Genomic DNA, 17,316 nt, shown 5'->3' with positions numbered 1-17,316 from the left:
TAGAGGGTTTTCAGGGCACTGAATCCATATATACAGTCAAAAACCCAATTTAAATATCACAAATCAAAATTTCACCTTAAATTTTTTCACCAAATTCCAGCACCAAAAAATCCAAAAAACACACTAAAATAACTCTATTTTAAAGTACCTTTATTTGTCTCCCTGTTATACAAAAAGCTCACGAGTCGGTAATTGTTTATATATGAATATTTACGAAGAGAAACTAGTAAATAACAATATATAACAATTGTCATAACTGGCTAGTTTGCCCGAGTGGTTAAGGGGGAAGACTTAAGATCTTCTGCACATAAGTGCGCGTGGGTTCGAACCCCACAGCTAGCAAGTACCATAGCCTTCTACGTGTTATTAGAGATTCAATTTTTAATATTATATTACAGTTTCTAATATCTCTCTATCTTGAAATAGATGAAGACCACTGTATAAACGCAACCAAAGCCAAGAGCAAATTGTTTTTATGGAACGGTGATATATACAATATCATTGAATCATTGAAGTACGTATAGAGATCTAGATGCAGATGATGGGAAATTGGAAATACACATGTGAATTTTTTATATTTTTAAATTAATCTACGGATTTGAGTTCTAAGGCTAAGTTGATTTTATGATTTTTAATTCATGTTTGTTTTTTATTGTTGAATTAAAGAGTAATGGAAAATGTGATATAGTTGAAACGAATAAATATATAGATATGGAGGAAAAAAAAATTATTAGTCATAAATACAATAAGAATTTTAATATATATAACAATATTGAAGATTTATATGTTGGGAAAATATATATGTGTGTGTTATTAGTTCATATGATGACTAACTATATATATATATATATAGTCATGGTATATACAACATTTTCGAAGATGTATAAGTTGGGAAAGATGCATGAATTACTCAAAGATAAAGTTATTTGATACACTTTTTCATGAAAATAATAAACAAATAAGAAGTCACTTCCAAAATTAGTTAATGAAGATCGAATAGATTTGTATGAGTGGGTTGGAAATATTGAATAAGATTTCTATGATGACCAACCAATTAAAGAATGTACATTCTTGGACAATGTAAAAAGGATATTGTGAATTGATATAAATGGTGTAGATTTTTTTTTCCTATGTTAAATACAAAATTAAATGCTCAAAAATGATTTTTGGGGGTAAATCCAAGAAGCACCAGTTACATCTCTTCAACTACTTTCCTATATCTTATAAAAGAGGGGAGGGATACCTAAACAAAAGGAAGAAAAAATAGACAACAAATATAGCTTTGTTATGCTACTGCATCATATGTAAGTTCATCCTCTCAATCCTACAATAGCCTAATAGTGCTATAAATGCAAGGTGTGCTACGATATAAAGTCAATCACTGGACAAAAGTAAATGCACTTCTCTATGGAAATAAAATGTGTTTATTTATTTCATGTATATATTTCTATACAAATGATCATATGACTAACATTGTCATTATCATAAACATTTTTCAAAATGTCTAAATGTGGATTGAATAAAAACTTCATGTTGTTGGGCACTTCATCCCACTTTATTTTAAATTGTTGTGAATCTGTAAAAATGACCATATGACTAACATTGTCATTATCATAAACATTTTTCAAAATATCTAAATGTGGATTTAGTAAAAACTTCACGTTGTTTGGCACTTCATCCCACTTTATTTTAAATTGTTGTGAACAACATATTGTCTCCAAATCATCATGTTTATTTGGAATTCATGCCCATTGTTAAAATCTTTGGGTTACTATTGGCTGCATAGAGACCTCATTTATGAATCAAACTTTCTATACCTATATCTACACTTATCTCTCTCTATGTATAGTATTGTTCTCCCATAGCTTTCTTTGATTTCCTAGCATTTTCAATTTTCTTTTACTTGTTTAATAATTCTATATATGCATATATTTGATTAATTATGATTGGTTGGTTTATACTTATAATATGTAAATTTATGATTAATTTAATGACTTCACCATTTCAATGTTTCATTCATCATTCATTTCTATATGTTTACATTAATTTAAGAATTTGATTTTGTATTTATGACCCCTTTTAATTCAAAATTTAGATCTTATTTTAATTAGCAAGTAGTTGCCATAATATTTTCTATATTTATAAGTTTATAATTTAGTTTAGATGGATGTTAGAATTGGGTCTACATTTTTACCCAATAATTTACATCAATTAATTACTAACTTAAGACATATTAAAACTTACATGCAAATATAATTGGATGATTAATACCCTTAAGTAGAAAGGCTTCGTCGACTTGTCTAACTAATTATTCTAAAACCATGTAGTTATCAAGTTCTTCAAACATACCTTAGGTTTCCATCTCTACTTTTTCCCCTTGAGATTCCTACAAAGGTGTTTTCAATGTTGTGCTTGGTTTCCATTTTTAGCATTCATTTGAAGCACCAATAATGTGGTTACACAAGTTTCATGTCACTTCAAGATTTTATGCCTTGTCAATACCTAATCATAAATATTAATACACACACACATTGTGTGTGTATTCACTTTTAAGAGCACCTTCCAACTCCATAATTTGATTTTTCAAAGTTAGTTGGCAAAAAATAATAACAATTTGAGAAATATCATTACATATGAATTTAGGGTAAAACTATGGTGCAATAATAAATTCGAAAATAAAATAAACTAACATATTATAAGAATATGGTCGATCTTAATTTAAAAAATAAAAAATATAGATATTTATTTTAAATAATATAAAGAAGAAAATTAGCATGGCTAAAATAGAAACAAATTCTTATACGTTGCATATTGAAATAAAACATGGGATAATTCCTAAAATTTAGTTAATCAAGAAAACTTGTGTCTTTATAATAGTAAGAAGATTAAAAATGAGAAGCATAAAAAGATTAAAAATGAGAAACATTTACACTTACAATAGCTTGCCCACAACCTTATTAAAATACAATTTCAAAATGTTTATATATATATATATATATATATATATATATATATATATATATAACTGTTAAAAAGTGATGTTTGAATTAATAAAAAAGCATCCACTGGTCAGCTCTACGACAGAGAGTCTGAACCAGGAGAGTTTGGCTCTGCAAAACACTCTACATTGTCCATGTACATCACACATTAAATAACACACACGGTTTTAGAGAAGTTAGAACCATACCCTAAGAAAGAGAAACTAATTCATAGCCTGAGGTACCATGAACCAATTCACTATTCTAGGATATTCTCCATTATCTCTAACACTCCCCCTTAATGGAGAAGGGGTTCACAAATATGCCTAACATCTCCCTAAACATTTCAAACTTAATTTTGCCAAGAGGCTTAGTGAAAATGTCTGCAACATTATCACATGTATTACAATATACAAGATGGATTTCTTTTGATTGCACTTTCTCCCTGACAAAGTGGAATTGTGTATCAATGTGTTTAGTGTTCTTGTGAAACACCAGATTATTAGCAAGTTTGATTGAACTCTGATTGTCGCATCTGATTGTTGTTGCATCTTTCTGTTCTTCCCCGACATCCTGGAGAAGTCTCTGCAACCAAACTGCCTCACACGTTGCTGCACACATAGCTTGATACTCTGCTTCCACTGAAGACAAGGAAATTGTGTTTTGTTTCTTGTTGCTCCATGTAATCACCCTGGATCCAATGCTGAATGCATAGCCTATTATGGATCTGTGGTCGTCTACATTTCCAGCCCAGTTTGAATCTGTAAATCATGTCAATCTAACATCAGAGAAATCAATATAAATAATACCATAGTCTATAGTTCCTTGTAGATACCTTAAAACACATTTTGTTGCATTCCAATGACTCTCAAGTGGCTTGGACATGTATTGACTTAGCACACTGACTGCATAAGCCAAATCTGGTCTAGTAGTGGTTAGGTAGATTAGGCTCCCAACCAGCTATCTATAAAGTGTCGCATCTACCTCTTTAGAGCCATCCTTACTCTGAAGTTTGATGTTCTGCTATAGTGGTACTGCTGCAACCTTACATTGATCCATCCTGAATCTTTCCAGTAGACCTTTGACATACTTACCCTGGGACAGAAAAGTTTTTCCTGAATCTCTCCAGATCTCAAGACCCAAACAGTATCTTAATTCACCAAGGTCTTTCATTTCGAACACCTGTGACATTTGTTGCTTTTTTTCTTTGATTAGAGCAATAGCATCCCTTATAATAACTAAATTATCTACATACAAAGAAATCAACACTGTGCGCCCCTGTTCATCTTTCATGATATACAGATTAGGGTCATTTTTACTTCTGTTGTAGCCAAGTTGCAAAAAAAATGAATCAATATTTTCATACCAGCACTTGGGTGCTTGCTTTAGTCCATCAAGATATTTCTTTAATCTGCAGACTAAATGTTCTTTCCCTTTTTGGACAAACCCCTCAGGTCGATCTAAATAAACCTCCTCTTTCAATTCTCCATTTAAAAATGAAGACTTTGCATCTAGTTGGTGAAGCATACAATGTTTCTTAGTAGCTAAAGCAATCAACATTATGATGTTATTTAGTTTAGCTACAAGGGAAAAGGTTTCTTCATAGTCAATGCCTTCTTTTTGTGAATACCCCTTTGCTACCAATCTAGCTTTTAGTTTATCTATTGTTCCATCTGCATTAATCTTTGGTTTATATAGCCATTTACAACCTATGGTTTGTTTCCCTTTAGGAAGTTCAACCAGCACCCAAGTATTGTTCCTGATTATAGATTCATATTCTTGTTCCATAGCTATTTTCCATTCACTACATTCATTTGCTTCCTTATAACTAGAAGGTTCAACAACATTCATCATACTAGTTATGAAAGCATTTTCCCTGTATCTAGTAGACAATTGAGTTTGCCTACCTGATCTTCTGAGCGTTGGTGTAGCTTCTAACCCATTATGAGTTCCCTTTGCTAGACTCGGCTTGATTGCTGCATCTGAATTCTCTTCTTTTGCCTTTGTCTGTTGATCTTGGTTGTTTCCTGTTTCTTCGCTTTCTTCCACCAAGAACGGAATATCCCATTCCTCATTGTGCTTATGAGATTCTTCATGATACTGCTCATGGAATATGACATCTCTACTAACAAAAATCTTGTGAGTAGAGGGATTAAATAATCTATAAGCTTTATATTGTGAACAATACCCTATAAAGGTACATCTGATGGCTTTTGAATCTAGTTTCCTTCTGTCTTCCTTTGGAATATAGGCAAATGCTTTAGACCCGAACACTCTTAAATGTTTTACTGCAGGCTTAAATCCATATAATGCTTCATAAGGAGTTTTAAACTCAAGACTCTTTGTAGGACTCCTATTTTTCAAATAAACTGCAGTATTCAATGCTTCAACCCAAAAACCATTTAAAGATCCTTACCTTTCAACATGCTCCTAACACATTGCACCATTCTTTTGTTCTTTCTTTCCATTACTCCATTCTGCTAAGGAGTATGGGGTACTATGAATTGTTGTAATATCCCATGGTCTTTACAATACTTGATAAGTTTATCCTTCCTTTATTCTCCCCCTTGACCAGAGCGAAGAATTTTTATATGCTTCCCTGTTTGCTTTTCAATCGTGTTTCTAAACTGCTTTAAGTACTCAAATGTGTGACTTTTCTTACTCAAAAAATATACCCAAGAAAACTTTGTGCAGTCATCATTAAACAATAAAAAATACAATGCAACTCCTAATGACTTTGTTTGCATGGGTCCACAAATATCTGTGTGCACTAATTCAAGTATGTCTCTCTGTTTCTTCTCTACTCGGACATGGAATTCCTCTCTATGCATCTTTCCTAATGTACATGCATCATAATCATTATGTACTTGCTTTAACATAGGAAGATCTCTTACCATTTCCTTTTTCTGAAGTAACAACAAATCATTATAGTTGATATGACCAAATATCTAATGCCACAACTCTTCTATAGTCAAACTCGTTGTTTTCAAAGCTCGAACTGGTGCTGGTCTTACATCCAATTTGTACAGACCTCCTCTTCGAATTCCTGTAGCAATAGTCTTCATTCCATCTAACGGATCTTTAATATAACAGTTAGATTTTAAAAATTCAACTTTAAGATCTTGATCTATAATCATGGATATAGAAATCAAGTTATTTGTTACACCAGACACATACATGACATTATGAATTTTCCTTACAGTACCATTAAGTAAAATGATAGAAATTTTTCCACACCCTTTGATCTGATGACGTGTATCATCACCTAGGTATATTTGTGCTCCGTCATTGATTTCTTTAAAATATTCGAACCATTGCTTGTTCCCCGTCATATGTTTTGATGCTCTCGAATCTACATACTAGATGTCTTGAGTCTGATTTGGTCTTTTTTGTGAGTTTCCTCCATTTTTCTATTGTGGATTTCCATTTCCTTTGAAGAAGTTCTTCTTTGCCATCAACACAAGATCTGCACTCCGGGGCTTCAGAGTTGATCTTCTTTCTTCTTCTTGCATTAATATTCCTGTCAGTCTTCAAACTTTGGGATTTTCTCTCTCGCGTTTATCACAGTGATAAACATTTGGTAGTCATCAGTCACACCATTCATGGTAATGGTTACTAGATCTGTATATACAACTGTTTCACCAATGTCTGCCAATTTGTTCTTTAGATTTTTTATCCTCACTATGAAGGCAACAACTGTTTCATTCTCCTCCATCTTCAGGGATAAGATATTGCTCTTCAGGAACAAAAGATGATTTGTATTCATGATCTCATACAAATCCTTCAAAATTCCCCAAATTTCGCTTGCTGATTTACGTTCTTTGATATGTGGTATGATGCAGTCTTTTACTGGCATCTTTAACAACGTCCTTGCTTTACCTTCTCGCTTCTCCCAATCTGGGATTGATGTTGATCTAGTTGTTGGCTTTTGCACATCTCCATTTACAATCGTCCAAGCACTCTGCAATTCTAGCAGAGTCTGCATCTTGAATTTCCAATTCACATAATTGTAGCCATTGAGCTTGTTATGCTCATTCAAGTATGCTTCAATCATTTGATTATTCATCTTGACGATTTAAAAAAATAACTTGACAAAAATTAAAAATATATATATATTTGTGTGTGTGTGTGTGTGTGTGTTAGATCTACTCCAGATCTATGTCAAAGACAGAAATCGTTGATCTTCGCAAGTCCGATTTCTGGTATATTCAACAGCCTCTATCACTGGTTGATCCCTTGTAGTTTGCATGCCCTCTCCACGTATAGGGTCGTCGCAACCTTCTCTCGGCAGACCTCGGCCTCCACACAACCTTCTCTTAGCAGCCACCGCCAAGACGTCGCCCCCTTTTTTTGTTTGCATGGTCGACGTGATTAGCCAACACAAATACACGACAATCGACGTGATTAACCAACATGGATTCACGACGATCGTCCAAAATAAAATGGCAAAGGCTCACAGTGGGATCGGTGTGATTTTTCCCCCAAACCACACGACGATTTCGCCTCAGGCGTGCCGGGAAAATCCTTGACTCGGTGAACAGGTTTCTCAACCCTTTCGCTCTGATACCATGTTAAAAAACGATGTTTGAATTAATAAAGAAACATCCACTGATCAGCTCTACAACAGAGAGTCTGAACTAGGAGACTCTGGCTCTGCAAAACGCTCTATATTGTCCATGTACATCACACATTAAATAGCACACATGGTTTTAGGGAAGTTAGAACCATACCCTAAGAAATAGAAATTAATTCCTATCCTGAGGTACCGTAAACCAATTCACTATTCTAAGATATTCTCCATTATCTCTAACAATAACCAATCAAATAATTTATTACCTTTTTCTAATATTTTATAAACTAAAATTTATTAATAAATGTTAATCATAATTTATAAATTTAAAACAAACCAAACAATAATTTATTATCTTTTACTAATTTTTTATACACTAAAATTTACTAATAAATACTAATCACCATTATAATTTATATCTTCACATGTAAAACCATTTCAACCCATTTCAAAGAAACATTGGATAACTATTTTAACACTACCAACCACACATATAATTTATTTCTAATATGTTATCAATCATAATTCATAAATTTTAACCCATTCAAACCAGCATTGCGTTATTATTTTAACACTACCAGCAAAAACACATAATTTATTTCTAGTCAATACATGCCACTTCTCAATAACTACAAAAACATAGTTGAACTGAGTTGAATTATCACTTAGATTGAGAAAGCACATGCTATGGGTTACAAATAAAACTATCTATCCTAAATTAAATATTAACCGCAAAGGGTAAGGATTATTTCAGACAAATGTAAAGCCAAAAACATGAAAAACAAGAAGATAATATCATTATTCGCTACAATAAGCAAAAGTCGGAGTTACAACTAATACTTTAAGGAGGCATGTAGATTTTCGAGTTAAATGTTGCTACTCTTGAGAGGCTCATAGTCGCCATGGTAGACTTCAAGATGATCAGACAAAGAAGATTTGTTTATGCTCTCGGGGTCGTAAGATTTGCACACAAAGTAAAACATGTAAAACACGCTTTGTGCCAACAACGTAATAGGCAAAGTCGATGGACAAAAACCAGAAGAAATTTATAATAAGGCACTTCCAAATCTTGGTAACGATGCTCATAGCCCTTCCGTAGGAAATTTCCTCTCTCCTGTAGATGGAAGCCACGGTATACACCATTGCCGCTGTGGACAGCAAGAAAGACTTCATAGGCCGCTATAAAGAAGTTCTTTGTCCATTCCCAGGGCAATACCCTCATAGCCTCCTGCCTACATGAGTGCCAGCTTCAACCTGATAAAACATTTCGTTCCAATGAATTTCATTTATCTTGGAATCAACTCGAAGGGAGAATACTTACAACTCTTAGTCAAATATCTACGTTGGAGAAGTTGGATTTGGTGTTAGAAGTCTGCTATTGGAAACAGCAAATGCTTTTAATGTTAAAGTAGTTTCTAATCTTAATGTGACCCGATCTAATCTTAAAGCATTTAGATCTTATCTTAAAGCAGTTTCTAATCTAAAGCATTAGATCTTAAGCGTTGAATTGGTATATGATGGACGTACCAGATTAGAGTTAAATAATATATAAAGGATTGGGTCCTCTCTCTCCCACACAAGAGTTGTATTCTTCTCCATCAAGAAACACATAAAGGAAGTGAGGGCAAGAGGAGAGAAACCGAATTCTGAGAAGAAGACAGAAGATGGCAGCCATTACATCTTCCGCTGTTAGTCAAGGTATGTCATCTTAAACAATAGATCATATTAAGTTTTGTTAGTGAAATATTCGGTATTGAAAGATCTCAGAGACAATAAGAAGTTTTACATTTGGTATCAGAGCCACTAATCAATAACTGAATATTTCCTATGATTGCAATTGATCTTCGTATACTGTTAACCAAGCGCTTCACGTTAGTTAAATTCTATGCTTGCTCACCGTTTCCGGCTATTTAAATTCTATACTCCGGCAGTGTATACTGTATAAGTCCTTATATATTAAGTATATAAGAGAGTGTGTCTATCCATATATAAATTTACAAGATGGTGTATTCGTGATCCGATTTATCACATCCCCTGGTTTGATTCTTGAGTGCTCCTCACTCCCAAAGCGTGTGAGTGATAATTTTACTCAGTGAATCGCTGCATACAAAACGAAGTTGAATCTTTTTGTTGCGCACCCATATATTTTGGGCTATGAGCCGAAGGAACTCTGCATGCCACGGATTCATTTCCAGGATTTTGGACAGTCTTGAAAATTGAAAGAGACGTGTCTGCGTAGCCTGTTAGAGGTGGATCTCCATGTCTCAAATGGATCACAAACCATCTCGCAAGAAGCCAAATAAAACCTTTAAAAAATCGGAACTGAGGCCCTTTCCCCTTTGCGATGTGACCGAAATATTTCCTAGACTCTGTAAAAATCTTAGTACTTGCTCGAACTGTGTCCAAGTGTGTCTCGCTCCTTTTTAGGGTCTTACAATTTCAGAGTTTTTAGGGTCTTTTCGTGCATCATTTACTGTTTTGGCTTTGCACGATTAGAGTTTACTGGTACAAAATAATTGTTTGAAATTTGGGCATAAAAGTAATTGCTCTACGACTGATTGTTTTGCATAAGGTATGTGTTATAAATTAATTTATGCACATGAGATTTATGATTTTGTTAATCACCAAAGTGGTCAAAATCAGAATAATCATTTAGTGCATAAGTGACATAATGATTATTGATAGAAATTGCCAGTTATAATAATACCAATTAAAACTGGCGTCACTACTGATAGAACCTGAGAACTTACCCAAAGGAAAGTCTTGTTCTATACCTAGTTGACATGATGAGGTTTAATGGATATTTTGATTAAATAAATATTGATCATCCAAAGATGTCAGTTCTATTTAATTGAGTATATTTATTACCTACTTATGTTTTGGTATTTAATTATGTTAAGTATAAGATAGTATCTACCCAAAGGAGTGCTATATTATACTATTATGTCTACATCTGAATTGCGTTAGTTATGAGCTTATAGTTATTTCATTTTTAATTTGCAGGAGTTCCCATGAATACACATGCATCATCTGTTACATTGTTCACTGGTGTTAATTTTTCTGAATGGAGAGAACAAGTCAATTTCCATTTAGGTGTTCAGGATCTTGACTTGGAACTCCTTGAGGATAAGCCTGCTGCTCTTACAAAAGATAGTACTGAGGCAGAAAAATCACACCATAAAGCATGGGAACGTAGTAACAGATTGAGCCTTATGTTTATTAAGATGACTGTTGCTAACAACATCAAGTCAACAATTCCACAAACAGAAAGTGATAAGGAATATATGCAGTCTGTGGAAGAGCGTTTTCGTTCAGCTGATAAGTCACTCGCTGGTACTCTTATGGCAGAACTCACGACCATGAATTTTGATGGGTCGCGAACTATGCAAGAGCACATTATAGAGATGACTAATCTTGCAGCAAAGTTAAACTCCCTGGGACTTACAGTAGAGGATTCTTTTCTTGTTCAGTTCATCCTGAACTCGCTACCTTCTGAATATGGACCTTTTCAGATTAACTATAACACTATAAAGGATAAGTGGAATGTTAATGAATTGGCCAGTAGACTTGTTCAGGAAGAAGGACGTTTGAAAAATCAAATGAATCACTCAGTAAGTTTTGTGAGTAATAAAGCTGGTAAAGAAAAGAAAGGAAAATCAAGTCATTTCAAGAAGAAAAAGGCACCAGCTAAGAATGGGCAGGATAAGGAAAAGAAGGAACTAAAGGATGTTCAATGTCATTTCTGTAAAAAGAAAGGACATTATCAAAGTGACTGTCCGAAAAGGAAAGCTTGGTTCGAAAAGAAAGGTAATTATCTATCTTTCGTATGTTTTGAATCAAATTTAGTTGAAGTTCCTATTAATACATGGTGGCTTGATACTGGTGCTACAACTCATGTTTCCAACAATATGCAGGGATTTCTTACGATCCGAACCATAAATCCAAATGAAGATCGTTTTCTCTTTATGGGAAACGGAATGAAATCTTCAATTGAAGGCATTGGGACTTATCGTCTAATTCTAGAAAGTGGATATGTATTAGACTTATACAGTACCCTTTATGTACCTTCATTATCTAGAAACCTTATTTCCGCAAGTAAATTGGATATTTCTGGTTTTAGATGTATGATTGGATCTGGTTGTTTTGATTTATATAAGAATACTGATAATGTTGGTTCTGGTATTCTAATTGATGGTTTATATAAATTAAAACTGAATGACACTTATGCGAATTCCTTGTTGAATGTAGTAAATAATGTTGGATGTAAATGTAGCAGGTTGAATGAAAATTCTGCTTTCTTGTGGCATAAACGACTAGGTCATATATCCAAAGAAAGAATGATGAGATTAGTAAGTAATGAAATTTTGTCAAATTTGGACTTTAGTGATCTAGAATTATGTGTGGGTTGTATTAAAGGTAAACAAACCAAACATAATAAGAAAGGAGCCACTAGAAGCAGCCAGCTTCTTGAAATAATACACACTGATATTTGCGGACCTATGGACACTCCAGCCTTTAATGGAGAAAAGTATTTCATCACTTTCATTGACGATTTTTCCCGTTATGGTTATGTCTATTTGCTTCATGAAAAATCTCAATCTGTGAATGTCCTTGAGACGTTTGTAAAGGAAGTTGAGAGGCAATTAGATAAAAAGGTGAAAATCATAAGGTCTGATAGAGGTGGTGAATATTATGGTAAATATAATGAGTCAGGCCAGTGTCCAGGTCCATTTGCAAAATTCCTCGAAAGTCATGGCATATGTGCGCAATACACAATGCCAGGTACACCACAGCAAAATGGTGTAGCAGAAAGGCGCAATAGGACGTTAATGGATATGATTAGGAGTATGATGTCAGATTCTACACTACCTAAGAATTTGTGGTCGTATGCTCTCAAAACCGCTAACTATTTGTTGAATAGGGTTCCTAGTAAAGCTGTTCAAAAGACTCCTTTTGAGTTATGGACTAACAGGAAAGCTAGCTTAAGACACCTGCATGTTTGGGGTTGTCCAGCGGAAGCGAGAATTTATAATCCACATGAAAAGAAATTAGATTCTCGAACGATCAGTGGGTATTTCTTAGGTTACCCTGAGAAATCTAAAGGGTATGTGTTTTACTGTCCTAATCATAGTCCAAGAATTGTAGAAACTGGTAATGCAAGATTCATTGAGAATGGTGAAGTCAGTGGGAGTACTAGAAGAGAAATAGTAGAAATAAAGGAAACAAGGGTAAATGTTACATTGCCTAGAATAGTTCCTCCATCTACTATTACTCCAAATGTTGTTCCAGCTGTTGTAGAACAGCATGATGATAATGAACAACATATAAATGAAGAAGTACTTCCTGAAGGAAATGACTTACATAATACTGATATGCATGAACCACAACAAGTAGCATTAAGAAGACCTCAAAGAAATCGTAGGTCAGCTATTTCTGATGATTATGTGGTTTATATGCAAGAATCAGATTATGATATTGGAATCAATAAGGATCCAGTTTCGTTTTCACATGCTGTAGAAAGTAAAGAGTCAAAGGAATGGATTAATGCCATGAAAGAAGAAATGAAATCCATGCAACATAATGAAGTTTGGGATCTCGTTGAGTTACCACATGGCTGTAAAAGAGTCGGATGCAAATGGGTTTTTAAAACCAAACACGACTCTAGTGGTAATATCGAACGGTATAAAGCTAGACTTGTTGCTAAGGGTTACACTCAGAAAGATGGTGTTGATTACAAGGAGACATTTTCTCCTGTTTCGAAAAAGGACTCACTAAGAATAATAATGGCATTAGTAGCTCATTATGATTTGGAGTTGCATCAAATGGATGTGAAAACAGCCTTTCTGAATGGAGATCTTGATGAGGATGTTTATATGGATCAACCTGAGGGTTTTTCTGTAGAAGGTAAAGAACAATTGGTGTGTAAACTTAAGAAGTCAATATATGGGCTTAAACAAGCATCCCGGCAATGGTATATTAAGTTCAATACCATTATTACATCTTTTGGTTTTAAGGAAAATACGGTTGATCACTGTATATACCAAAAGATCAGTGGGAGCAAGTTTATTTTTCTGGTCCTTTATGTTGATGACATCTTGCTTGCTGCAAATAATTTAAGTATATTGCATGAGACTAAGGAATTTCTCTCAACGAACTTTGAAATGAAAGATATGGGAGAGGCATCCTATGTGATTGGAATAGAAATATTCCGTGATTGATCACAAGGAATATTGGGATTGTCTCAGAAAGGATATGTCGAAAGGATTCTAGAGAGATTTGGAATGAGTAAGTGTTCACCTGGAATAGTTCCTGTACAGAAAGGTGATAAATTCAATCTCATGCAATGTCCTAAGAATGATGTTGAACGAAAGGAAATGGAATCAATTCCATATGCATCTGTTGTTGGTAGCCTAATGTATGCTCAAACCTGTACTAGACCGGATATCAGCTTTGCGGTCGGTATGTTAGGGAGGTATCAAAGTAATCCAGGAAGGGAACATTGGCAAGCTGCAAAGAAAGTTTTGAGGTACTTACAAGGCACGAAAGATTACATGCTCATGTATAGAAGATCCAATGAATCAGAGGTGATTGGATATAGTGATTCAGATTTTGTTGGATGCATCGATACTAGAAAATCGACTTTTGGTTACCTGTTTATGTTTGCTCAAGGCGCCATATCATGGAAAAGTGCGAAACAGACTATCGTTGCTTCATCCACTATGGAGGCAGAATTTGTGGCATGTTTTGAAGCCACAATTCATGCATTATGGTTCCGGAACTTTATTTCAGGACTTGCGGTTGTCGACACCATTAGCAAGCCGCTGAAAATTTATTGTGATAACTCTGCAGCAGTATTTTTCTCAAAGAACGACAAGTACTCTAAAGGTGCCAAACATATAGAACTGAAGTATCTTGTTGTGAAAGATGAGGTTCAGAAACAAAGAGTGTCAATCATGCACATCAGGACAGAACTTATGATTGCAGACCCTTTGACGAAAGGGTTACAACCAAAACAATTTAAGGAACATGTTCAAAGAATGGGTCTTGGTTGTATTAATAATAATTGATGTGTGACATTCTGAGCTCTTTTATGTGTTTCTGATATACAATTATGTGTCTCTTGTTTTAATGTAGTAGTACATATTTTATGTAATTTTAAACAAGAAAGAGTCTTATAAAGATATTATGTTTAATCATTATGATATAAGACATTATGTGGACCATTATGCTGTTTTATATAAATTATGAGTATGAATTGATGGATTGCTGGTATTGTAGTATATGGAAGGGAATGCATTGAATTAATAGTGCACAACCGCCATAACTCTCAGCAATTTATCATAGTATGATGTTCAACACTTAATATTATGAATAGTCGGGTCAAGTGGGAGAATGTTAGAAGTCTGCTATTGGAAACAGCAAATGCTTTTAACGTTAAAGCAGTTTCTAATCTTAATGTGACCCGATCTAATCTTAAAGCATTTAGATCTTATCTTAAAGCAGTTTCTAATCTAAAGCATTAGATCTTAAGCGTTGAATTGGTATATGATGGACGTACCAGATTAGAGTTAAATAATATATAAAGGATTGGGTCCTCTCTCTCCCACACAAGAGTTGTATTCTTCTCCATCAAGAAACACATAATGGAAGTGAGGGCAAGAGGAGAGAAACCGAATTCTGAGAAGAAGACAGAAGACAGAAGATGGCAGCCATTACATCTTCCGTTGTTAGTCAAGGTATGTCATCTTAAACAATAGATCATATTAAGTTTTGTTAGTGAAATATTCGGTATTGAAAGATCTCAAAGACAATAAGAAGTTTTACATTTGGCCCATAATAATTTGAGTGGACCAATTCCTAAGGAGCTTTCCAAGATTGATTAGAGGCTTTACGTACACTCCAAACACAATGCATTTGAAACGCTGACATAATTGTACCATGAAACAACATTTAGTTATAAATTACATTAGACTCAAAATTTATTTCCAACCTTCTTGTTGATCTGAAATCTCAATCAAACTCTAAATAAAGCCACAGAAAAAACTAACTTGCTTGGAAATGTGAAGATCACACAATTCATTTTATGTAGTTGGAAATGTGTGGTGATTTCTCCAACCAATGGTTTATTTGGGTAATCTTATCATTACTTGTTATCATGAGAGTTGTTGTCATCATTATTATCATGATGCTTTGTGCTAGCAAAATTTATGCCTCTGAAATCAAATCATTCAACCAAGAGTGCAACCACTCTTCTTATTTTCTGATAGTGTTTCACTGTTTAATATCAAGTAATGTTTGGCAATTTTTTTCTTCAAGCACAACTTCAGTCATCGTATTCAAAGTGATGAGCCATTGCACTCTCAGCAAATGTAGCTTGATTTATCATCTTGTGGGATTTTCATATTGGTCAGTCAATTTGTGGTCTGAAGTAATACTAAGATTATATATTTTATGTCCAGCAAACAAAGCCAAGGGGAAAAGAATTTGCAAGTATATTGTTGTTGAGAGAAGTGATCTACCAACATCTAACCACAACTAATTTAGTATTTCCCTTTAGAACACAAGGAGTATCTGCATTATGTTATCTTTAAGCGAATTCATTTCAATTGCTTTGCTTATATATGTGATTCTCTTGTGATTTGACATATACACATTAGTTTTAAGTGTGAAATTATTCAAACAGATATACAAATGCCTTGTAAATGCAAAAATGAATTCACCATGAAATAGAAGTAATGATTTCATAGATATCCCATTGGACATTTCAGCATCCTTCTATGCACTAGAGATCATGTGCTTCATTTTATAAAGGAAAAAGAACAAAGTTGAATGGTGAAAAATATGATTTGCAAGTTCCTCCTGTTTTTGTTTAGCAAGGAAAGAAAATGGCCTGAAAGGGGAATTAGTACTGTGATGTTTTCATTAAAGAAATTGACAGTTGGGATCTTGATGTCAATGTCCAACCTAAGCCTTTGTTAAAAAGTAAGTGGGTGCTAAAATGACAAACTTGCAAGATTACATCCCAAAGAGATGAGGACCACCAAAATATTTTGACCTAGGAACTCAACCTACTCATCAGATACCTTATAAACTTGTCCATACTCCATACAAAAAAGAAAAAATATACCAAAAAAATAGCAAGAGACCAACCCCTATCTGCTCCTGTGGCCCACTCCGATTATTGGCCGAACCAAAACTGATTGTTTCATAAGGATGTGAGTGGACTAAAAATCCTTGAAAAAGGTCACCATCAAAGATAAGTTGGTCTATGAAAGATGCAATTGTCCTTTCCAGGAAGGATTTAAAAAGGATCAGCTTGGGATTTCGAAGAAATATGCATCCAAAAATAGCTTTCACGAATTGGGACAAACATTATAAATTTTGGTAATGCACTTGTCCAAACCCATGCTCCAACTACTTTAATGAGATTGATAACATAATCTATTCAAGTCATATCTTGGAAAAAAATTATAGTTGTGTTCTTGGCTGACATCTAGGAATATTATAACATGTCAAGGACAACGAAGAACACAAGGCCCGTTTATGAGTGTTAAAAATCAAGTCAGGAAGCTAAACCACATGCCAAATTCTCCAAAGGAAATAAACAAAAAAGAACTAGGTAACTATAGGAAGTATATCAGCTTTAGCCTTTGAGGCTAAAGTAACACCTCTAGTTATCTTTATTGCTCTGTGAAAAAGGTACTTTTCCTGTGTACAGTTGGTTTTATTTCCAAAGTATAGCTGCAATTTCTTGCAACTTATGAGGCA

At 34.1% G+C, this 17,316-nt stretch overlaps 1 non-coding gene across 1 annotated transcript; it reads left to right on the top strand.

Annotated features, from left to right (window-relative positions):
- The first annotated feature begins 259 nt into the window (after positions 1-259).
- Positions 260-342, top strand: TRNAL-UAA (transfer RNA leucine (anticodon UAA)). Its single transcript has one exon. It is a non-coding gene; the product is annotated as a tRNA-Leu (tRNA).
- Positions 343-17,316: the final 16,974 nt, after the last annotated feature.

Source organism: Pinus tabuliformis, chromosome 9 (genome assembly GCF_031772625.1).
Source record: "Pinus tabuliformis cultivar Carrire ecotype Pingquan chromosome 9, CPIR1, whole genome shotgun sequence".
Classification (NCBI taxonomy): domain Eukaryota; kingdom Viridiplantae; phylum Streptophyta; class Pinopsida; order Pinales; family Pinaceae; genus Pinus; species Pinus tabuliformis.
Note: the sequence above shows the minus strand (reverse complement) of the source record. Positions and strands in the feature narration are given on the sequence as shown.